The sequence below is a fragment of the Pleurodeles waltl genome, chromosome 4_2, assembly GCF_031143425.1.
Source record: "Pleurodeles waltl isolate 20211129_DDA chromosome 4_2, aPleWal1.hap1.20221129, whole genome shotgun sequence".
In the NCBI taxonomy this organism is placed as follows: domain Eukaryota; kingdom Metazoa; phylum Chordata; class Amphibia; order Caudata; family Salamandridae; genus Pleurodeles; species Pleurodeles waltl.
The window spans coordinates 867,166,175-867,175,766 of NC_090443.1; the positions used below are offsets into that span (position 1 = coordinate 867,166,175).

The 9,592-nt window shown below is 44.7% G+C and overlaps 1 long non-coding RNA gene across 1 annotated transcript; it reads left to right on the plus strand.

The window, feature by feature from the left end:
- Nucleotides 1–596: 596 nt before the first annotated feature.
- LOC138294221 (uncharacterized) lies at nt 597–8,746 on the plus strand. The gene is made up of 3 exons (XR_011203280.1): nt 597–713; nt 3,428–3,496; nt 8,660–8,746. It is a non-coding gene; the product is annotated as an uncharacterized lncRNA (long non-coding RNA).
- Nucleotides 8,747–9,592: the final 846 nt, after the last annotated feature.

Consider the following 9,592-nt stretch of genomic DNA (forward strand, 5'->3'; position numbering starts at 1 on the left):
AAAAAAAGCTTAGCACTGGGAGGGGGAGGCTAACAGCTAAACGGTTAAAGACACTATTAAAGACCAGTGTTATACAACCACTAAGTGACATTTAACTCAATCTTGCTGAATCTCGTGTCGATGGTTACTATTATGTTACAGTTTGGAGCGTTTAGATAACTTTTCATATGAAAACGTTTACGCCTCTGCATTTATTTATGCAAACGAGAATTGGAAACCTACAAGAGCACACACCGTTCCCTTTGAAAAAAACACCAAATAAATAAACACTAGATAACATTCCCCAGTCAGTCGCCCCTCGCTATTGTCTTTGTGATGAAGACACCCAAGGCGTGCATAGTTTGCCCTGCTCTCGGTGCGCGCGCGCGGAGCTCCCTGCCCCCAGCCTGTAATTGTTCTGTGGTCTACAGCAGAGAGGGGGAGGGGATGTCACTTGTTTATTGGAACAGCCTCGGTTACACAGAAGAAGGGAAAAAAAAAAGTCAGCCAGCTTGGCGGTTTCAAGGTCCCCTAAAGATGTATCCACAGGAGCAGCCAATCAGAGCAGGCGTGGATTTTTCTGCTGTTTTTCTCTTAAAGGGGCAGGCGTCGCAGTGTTCGGAGCACAATTAAAGGGGCAGGCACAACCAGAAAGAGACGATGCAAAAGAAAAGAACGTTCCGATAGAAAATTAAGTTATAAGTGAAAACTCAGGCGTGCCCTCTTCCAAGAAGGCAAGTATACAGTGTAGAACGGGGCTTACCGTGCCGTCCTTTTCCACGCTGAAATAACAATTCTGTATTTTACTTTATAGATTTGTTGGTAATATGGAATTCCGCGGCGAGTATACTTTGCAATAAGAGATAAAGTAACTGTATCCACCTATCGCTTTCTGGCCTATGAAACATAATAAACATTGCATCGCCTTGGATGGATACCACAAATGTCACAGAACTTGGAGGCTGATCCATCTACTCTCAGCCCTCTCTCTGAAAACGTGTCGTGTTGTTCCGGCGACTGCCCCCTGCAGCAATTTATCTTGTCCCTTAAGCACTAGATGTAATCTTAATGTGAAAGGAGGGCTGGACAAACCAGGCGGAACACGTGTCTGTATGTTGCGCTGGCCGAGAAACCCAACCCCTCTCTTCCTTCCAGAGAGCACCTAAACAAAACTCAAGAATAACAACATTTGTGTCAGGATGCCCCTCTCCTCCTCGTCAATAATGTGCATCTGCAAATATATTTCGTGCAGGCGCGTGCGTGTCTTGGTCAGGGAAAAGGAATATAGTTAAAACACGTTATTTGAAAAGCAGGACATAAAGGGGGCTTAAGGGCAGTGGAAAGCTAAGGAATGCGGATTGTTAGGTATACTTAAAACGCAATCTTTTTCAAACTAATAGAGATCTGTAAGTCTTTCAAAATATAAAAGAGAGAAAGAGTGTGTTTTTGTCAGTTTGGACATGTAAAAATCACAGGTGAAATCCGATAGACACATCACATTACCCGACTGAAAGCACTTGTACCCAACTGTTTACTACATAATACATTTTAGGGGGTGTAACACTCCAAACGCCCCTTCCCCCCAAAGCTACGCCCCTGAGTTCATGCAACAGTATTTTTTCATAAGAATTTGTTTAAAATAAATATTTAACCCCAGGCTGCCCGAGTTTACATTTGTGCAGTGAGGTGAAATCATATTGTAAAGTTATGGAATCGTAATGTGAGGCAGAGAACAGTATTTTTCTCATGCCAGTTTTACTCTACGATGATCATAACATGGAATTTGGCTGTGCAGTTGCTGAAAGCAACTCGTTTTGGGACACCTTTATTGTTTTCACTATACATATTCACGGAAAATAGAGCTACTGTTTAAAAATATAAAAAAAACACTGAAATTAACCAGTTATACATAACTGACTTAAGCATGACTTGCATTGCAATAGTGTTTTTTCACTGAATTTCTAAATTTTTTTAAACACAAGTTGAAATCGTACTACCCTCCTCACGTATAACTCCACTTTAACCTTTTTTTCAGTTAATTTACATAATTTGTGCCCAAGCCTCCCCCTCCCACCCTACGGATGGTTCATCAGCCACAGACATCTCAACACCACTTACTCTTCTTTTTTTAAATCATTTTTTGGGGAAGGTGCCGTAATCCTGCAGGAGTTCCGCAGGAACTAACTGGACCATACAGAAAGCTGCACTTGCTCCTGCAAGAGTCCTGTGAGATTGCAATGCTTGACATTTTATTTTTTAATTTGACCCCTCTAGGGCAGATCCCTTTAGGACTCCTCTCTGAAGGTCCAGGGTGCCCCTACCCTTCTTCTTGATATCAGAGGTTTTTGTAGGTTTTAGGGCACAGGGATTCTGTAATGGCAGCAGCAACATTTTCTTTCATGTTGTGGATAGCCAATAAGATTGCTTACTCGAGAGCCGGACAATGGGGAAAAAAGCACTCATAGCCAATCAGATCCCTCTAATTTTTTCAACTCAGGGTCAGCAGGTCTCCCGTGATAGTACTGTATGATCAACAGTCAATATATCTATACATTTTGAACTTTTATTTCTGAAAAAAATACTGAACAGATTTAAATTTTATCACAGAAAGCACATTTTCTGGGTAAAGATCTACATTTACGCCAACCCAGTGCCATTTTGTTCAGCCGTTTGCTCTGTATTGTGTTCAAATTTTTCCTATGGAAAATGCATAGGGAAAAAAGTATTTTGGGACCCCGTCCTTTTTCTTAGCCCCCACTTGACGGATCACCCCAAAACTTTCCAAGAAGAAGCTGAGATGGATGAACTTGTTTTGGAACATTGGGGTCAAACGGCCCCAATGTTAGCAAAACATCTTCCTATGGAAACTCTGACTTACGTATAAATACACAGTGACTATCATTGATAATGATGTTTATTTAATTTTGTGGCACAGAAATGCTGTTGCCTATTAAGTGACCTAGGTGCAATGATGGACCTTAAATGTCATGGCTAAGTATGCACAACACATGTTTTTTGGTTTTGGTGTAAGTTTTTCTTTCTGAGTAATACACAGTGTTCATTAAGCACTATTTTTTTCTCCTATGGCAGATATATTATCTGCCATGGAGAAATATTTTTTCATTTTTTTGCCAGAATCTAAAGTATTCAAACATTTAATGGGTTTATCTGTGAACTGTCTGCGAAACCCATGGTTTTCTCTACAGCTTTTTATTTGAAAAATGTTGCTGTAAAATTAATTGTTAAGCCCCATGTCGCAGGTCGAACAGTATGAAGACCACTGAGGCGTTAGTTAGTTAGGGGTAAGTGGTTTATTTTTAAGTATACGGAAAGAATAATATGTTTAATAAAGTCCCAAGTGTTATCGTCTTCCTTAGTCTCTGTGTTCTTCTTTTTGTATCCTTTTCCCAGGATAGTGATTGTATGTTCTGTGTTTCTTCTTTCACAGGTGACCCAGCTGTCTAGCTCGCTCGTCGTAGTCCAGGGTGGTGCCGGAAATAGAAGAGAAAACGCTAAGGTAAGTATTGTATGTTTAATTAGGGTTCTTCCCTTTCTTTAGCTCTGGACTGGGAGGTGGTACGCACAAAAGGAGGGGGTTGGTGCCAGTGAGGAGTGTGCAGGGAACTAGTGTGCACACACCTAATCTTAGTGTGGGAATACGTGACACTAGTGAGTTTATTTACAGTGCCCTCCCTTCTACCTCCCTGTCCAACCCTCCTTTATGACCCCTCCCCAGTCCCTTCCCTTCAATTTCCCTTTTTCTTGTCCAAAAGGACCGTACCTTGTTAAGCCACGACCCTCCAGGGCAGTGGCTGGCTTGGTAGTGTTCCTCCTGCTGGTCTCCTGGTTCCTGGTTCTGGAGCTCTTCTTCTCTCTCTCCTTCCTCCAGTCCCTCGTCTGTTTCTTTCCTGGGCCTTTTCTCCTCTCCGCTCTGTCCTTGCCTTGTGTCCTCCGTATTCCGTCCTCTCTCCTCGGTTTCTCCACTCTCCGCGTTTCTCTCTCCCCTCCGTCTCAGCGTGATCTCCTTTTGTCCCCCTGTAGCCCGGGAAACGCACGTCGTTTCCCGGGTAACACCGTCCTGGCTTCCGCTCCCGAGCCGCGTCTCCCCGGCAACGGGAAGATGCGGAAATGACGTATCGGCCTTGGCAGATACGTCATCTGCCTCGTTCGTAGCCGGGATCGCCCGGCTACATCCCTCTCCCCATGAAAGGTCCTGCTCGAGGACCGTAGCAGCGTCAGGGAAACGAGATAAATAGTCAGCCGGGGCCTGTTGGTGACCTGGTATGTGACGGACCTGAAAGGAAAATGGTTGCAGTTCAAGGAACCATCGTAATATCCGAGAATTGGTATCCTTATGGGCAGACAACCATGTGAGGGGAGCATGATCCGTAAAAAGTATGAAGGGCCGACCTAGAAGGTAATATTGCAACGTATCAACGGCCCATTTTATGGCCAGACATTCCTTCTCAATGGTCGGGTAGTGTTGTTCCCGGGGAAACAGCTTCCTACTGACGTATACTACGGGATGCTCCCTACCTTCCTCGTCAGGTTGGGCCAATACTCCCCCTAAACCCACATCTGAAGCATCAGTATAGAGATGGAAAGGTTTCGAGAAATCCGGGCATCGGAGTATCTGATCTTTGGTTAGGAAGGATTTTAGTTGTTCAAAGCTGGTTTGCTGTTGCTCTGAAAAGGGTGCTAGCCTATTAGGATGGGATTTAGACAGAAGGTCCGTGAGAGGGGCGGCCAATGTAGAATAATCAGGTATGAATCTTCTATAATAGCCCACTAACCCTAAAAACGATTGCAACTCTTTCTTTGTTGCCGGTTTAGGTGTGTTTAGTATGGGCTCTACTTTTTTTGATTGAGGTTTTAGGTTCCCTTGACTAATTTTGTAGCCTAAGTATGATATGTCGGGTGTACCTATGATGCACTTTTTAGGATTGGCAGTCAATCCTGCGGTGACAAGAGTATGGAAAATTTGGTATAAATGGCTTAGATGATCATTCCACGTTTCAATGAAGATTACTACATCGTCTAGGTAGGCTGCTGCAAAAGACTGGAAGGGATTTAAAAGTTTATCCATTAACCTCTGGAATGTAGCTGGGGCTCCATGGAGACCAAAGGGTAGTACAGTAAACTGATACAGACCGGATGGGGTGGCGAACGCTGTTTTCTCTTTATCCTCTGAGGCTAAGGGAATCTGCCAATATCCTTTTGTCAAATCTAAGGTAGTCATATATTTGGCCTTTCCTAGTTTCTCTAATACGTCATCAACTCTGGGTATGGGATATATGTCAAACTTGGAGTTTTCGTTAAGCTTCCTGAAATCAATACAGAATCTAATAGTACCATCGGGTTTTGGTACTAACACAACCGGGGAGCACCAGGGACTATTTGATGGTTCAATTACCCCTTGTTCTAACATTTTCTGTATTTCAGCCTCCATAATCTGCTTCCTCGCCTCAGGAATACGGTATGGCCGCAACCTCACAATTTTCCCTGGTATGGTTCTTATTTTATGGGTTATCAAAGTGGTTTTACCTGGTAATGCTGAAAAGAAATCCCGGAAGTGCTCTATTAACCTGTATACTTGTTCTTTTTCTGCTTGTGTTAAGGTTTCATTCACTGAGGGTAGATCTTTCCCGTTACTGTGTTCGGTTGGACAGAACTCAATGCTTGACTTATTATTTGTACATAGGAATCCCGTCAACACGCTAGCAGGGTTTGAGAGGTCTGGTTCCTCCCATTTTTTAAGGAGATTTATGTGATAAATCTGTGATTTTTGGGGAGTATTCGATAATTCAACCAGGTAGGTGACCGGAGAGACTGCTCTTATTATCTTATAGGGGCCCTGCCATTTGGCAATTAGTTTTTGTTCTGAGGTGGGACGCATAATTAAAACCTGATCTCCTGGTTGTAAAACCCGTAACTTGCTCCCTCGGTCATAATACTGTTTTTGAATATTTTGAGCTTGTTCCATATTCACTTTGACCGTGTCCCATAGACTCTGTAGCTGTGACCTTAAATTGTGGGCATATTCTAGAAGAGGCTTTCCCCCTTCTTCTGCCTCTTCCTCCCATGTTTCGATGGCCATGTCAAGAAGAGATCTTGGCTGTCTTCCGAACACCAGCTCGAAGGGGCTGTGTCCTGTAGAGGACTGTTCATGTGTTCGAATAGCGTATAATACTAAGGGTAATTTTTGATCCCAGTCTCTCCCTGATTCTTCAATCACTTTTTTCAATAAGGTTTTTATGGTTCGGTTATATCGTTCCACTAGTCCATCCGTCTGTGGATGATATACCGAGGTACGGATTTGGGAGATACCTAAGGTTTTACATACTTGCTTCATAAGAGTGGATACAAAAGGAGTCCCCTGGTCTGTGAGTATTTCATGAGGGAATCCTACTCGGGAAAAAATGTTTATCATGGCCTGGGCCACTGTCTTAGTTGTCATACTTTTCAAGGGAACAGCCTCGGGGTATCTTGTGGCATAGTCAACCATGACTAGGATATACGTATAACCCTTTGAGGATGGTACTACAGGTCCTATTAGGTCCATTCCTATCCTACTGAAAGGGATATCTATAATAGGTAGGGGCATCAGAGGTGCTTTCTTAGGTCTGCCGGGTTCAGTGAGTTGGCATCTGGGGCATTGGGAACAATATTTACGTATGTGGGCAAATACTCCCAGCCAATAGAATCGTTTAAGAAGGTATTCTTCTGTTTTTTCCCTCCCATAGTGACCTCCCCCAGGTTGACAATGTGCCATCGTTAGGACCTGATTTCTATAATGCTCGGGTACCACTAATTGTTGTTTACGTTCTCCGGTACCGGTAGTGGTTATACGATATAGGAGGTTTTTCTTAATGAGGAAGTAGGGACCCACCTCTTCAGTTTCTTCTTCCCTGGCCGACTTCCAGGCGTGGGCGAGAGAAGGATCTACTCTTTGTTGATGGGGAAAACTGACAGGGGCTTCATGTGTCTCTGCTATAATGCCTGTGTTTGGTCTTGATCTCTCCTTTCCTAAGTAATTAAATTTTTCTATTCTTTTCTCTCGGCGCGATAACTTTCTCCGGATTGTGGGGCTTTCTATACTGCTATCGGAAAACGGAGCGTCTCTCCACCAATCCTATGTCAGTTTGGGTTGTCGAACGTGGTCCAGAATTTCATGGAAATGTTCATAATCAGTTCCAATGATACACTCTTCAATCAGATTGGACATTACCCCCATCGGTAAGGTATCCCGGTGTTTTCCCCATTCTACTGTGAGGTCATATAAAGGGTATTGTTCTTTATCTCCGTGTATGCAACATATATTCACCCATTGTTCTGTTCTTTCATCTACTATGGGGACTATGTCTTTTCTCACCACCGACTGGCTACACCCTGAATCAATAAGGGCCCATATGGTGGTCCCATTGACTTTCAGAAGTTGTTTAAACTTTTGGTTACCTCTTCCGGTACACAGTACCCATCGCCTAGTAACTCCGATTTCCATGGGCTCACTACTGTCCTGTTTTCTGGGGCACATGCGGGCAATGTGGCCCCATTCCCCACAGCTGTAACATTGGGGTCCTGCTACCGGTGGAGGATTAGGAAATCGGTGAGGTGCTGGTTCCTCCGAAAAGGCTCTTGTCGTAATTTTAGGAGTGGAAGGCCCTGGTTTTAAGGTGGGTCGAGTGGATATATTTCTTACATCAGTGGAGCGATGATAAGCACATGCTAGATCAATTGCCATGTCCGTCGTCACCTTTGGATGTTGGCGTATCCAGTGCTTAGTGGTGGTAGGCAGGGACTCTAAATATTGTCCAAGGACAATTGTTTGGATTACTTCCTCCCTACTATTTCCGGAAGAACCCAACCATTTTAATGCCAAATCCTTTACCCGATAATAAAAGGTTCGGGGATCTTCATTCGGTCCCCATTTGATTTTTCTAAATTTAACCCTATAGTATTCCGTGTCATGTCCCACACGTTCTAAGATACTAGTCTTTATTTCTTGGTACGGCGTGGTTCCCCCCGGGTTTGCTGCTTGATATGCTGCTTGTAAGATCCCTGTAAGTAAGGGGGCGACATACTGACCCCATCTATCCTCAGGCCATTGGGCGGATGAAGCCACTCTCTCAAAATTAGTAAAAAAAGCTTTGGGGTCTTCTCCGTCTTGATATTTCTGTAACACAGAACTTGGGACATTGGGATGTACTTTACTACTAGCAATGGTCTCAGTCAATTTTTTCATGGCCGTCTCATGGACCAGTTGATTATTCGCAAGAATGGTCGCCTGACTTTTCAAAGCTGACTGTAATGCTTCTCTGTCCTCTTTGGCCTCTCGCTGGTGAGCCTCCCACACCAGTTGAAGATGACGTTGGCCCTCGGCCAATTGCTTTATCATATCCTCTAATGAGGGTTGGTCACTCATGGTTATACTGTTCGATTACTGCGGGGAGGCTACGCAGGTAGAGATCCCACTTCTGACACCACTGTCGCAGGTCGAACAGTATGAAGACCACTGAGGCGTTAGTTAGTTAGGGGTAAGTGGTTTATTTTTAAGTATACGGTAAGAATAATATGTTTAATAAAGTCCCAAGTGTTATCGTCTTCCTTAGTCTCTGTGTTCTTCTTTTCGTATCCTTTTCCCAGGATAGTGATTGTATGTTCTGTGTTTCTTCTTTCACAGGTGACCCAGCTGTCTAGCTCGCTCGTCGTAGTCCAGGGTGGTGCCGGAAATAGAAGGGAAAACGCTAAGGTAAGTATTGTATGTTTAATTAGGGTTCTTCCCTTTCTTTAGCTCTGGACTGGGAGGTGGTACGCACAACAGGAGGGGGTTGGTGCCAGTGAGGAGTGTGCAGGGAACTAGTGTGCACACACCTAATCTTAGTGTGGGAATACGTGACACTAATGAGTTTATTTACAGTGCCCTCCCTTCTACCTCCCTGTCCAACCCTCCTTTATGACCCCACCCCAGTCCCTTCCCTTCAATTTCCCTTTTTCTTGTCCAAAAGGACCGTACCTTGTTAAGCCACGACCCTCCAGGGCCGTGGCTGGCTTGGTAGTGTTCCTCCTGCTGGTCTCCTGGTTCCTGGTTCTGGAGCTCTTCTTCTCTCTCTCCTTCCTCCAGTCCCTCGTCTGTTTCTTTCCTGGGCCTTTTCTCCTCTCCGCTCTGTCCTTGCCTCGTGTCCTCCGTATTCCGTCCTCTCTCCTCGGTTTCTCCACTCTCCGCGTTTCTCTCTCCCCTCCGTCTCAGCGTGATCTCCTTTTGTCCCCCTGTAGCCCGGGAAACGCACGTCGTTTCCCGGGTAACACCGTCCTGGCTTCCGCTCCCGAGCCGCGTCTCCCCGGCAACGGGAAGATGCGGAAATGACGTATCGGCCTCAGCCGATACGTCATCTGCCTCGTTCGTAGCCGGGATCGCCCGGCTACACCCCATTTTCTAAAAACACATCTAAGAGATAGATACATGCTGACGTAAAATTCCCTAGGAAGGGTCAGGCTTAATCAGTTAAACAAAGGGCTAGTACTGAAAAATAGTCCACAGTTGCTTTCAGTCTCCATAGGAAGCAGTGGCTGCTGGCAATTTTAGGAGGGAGGGGGGCGGGCGGGAAGCACACTT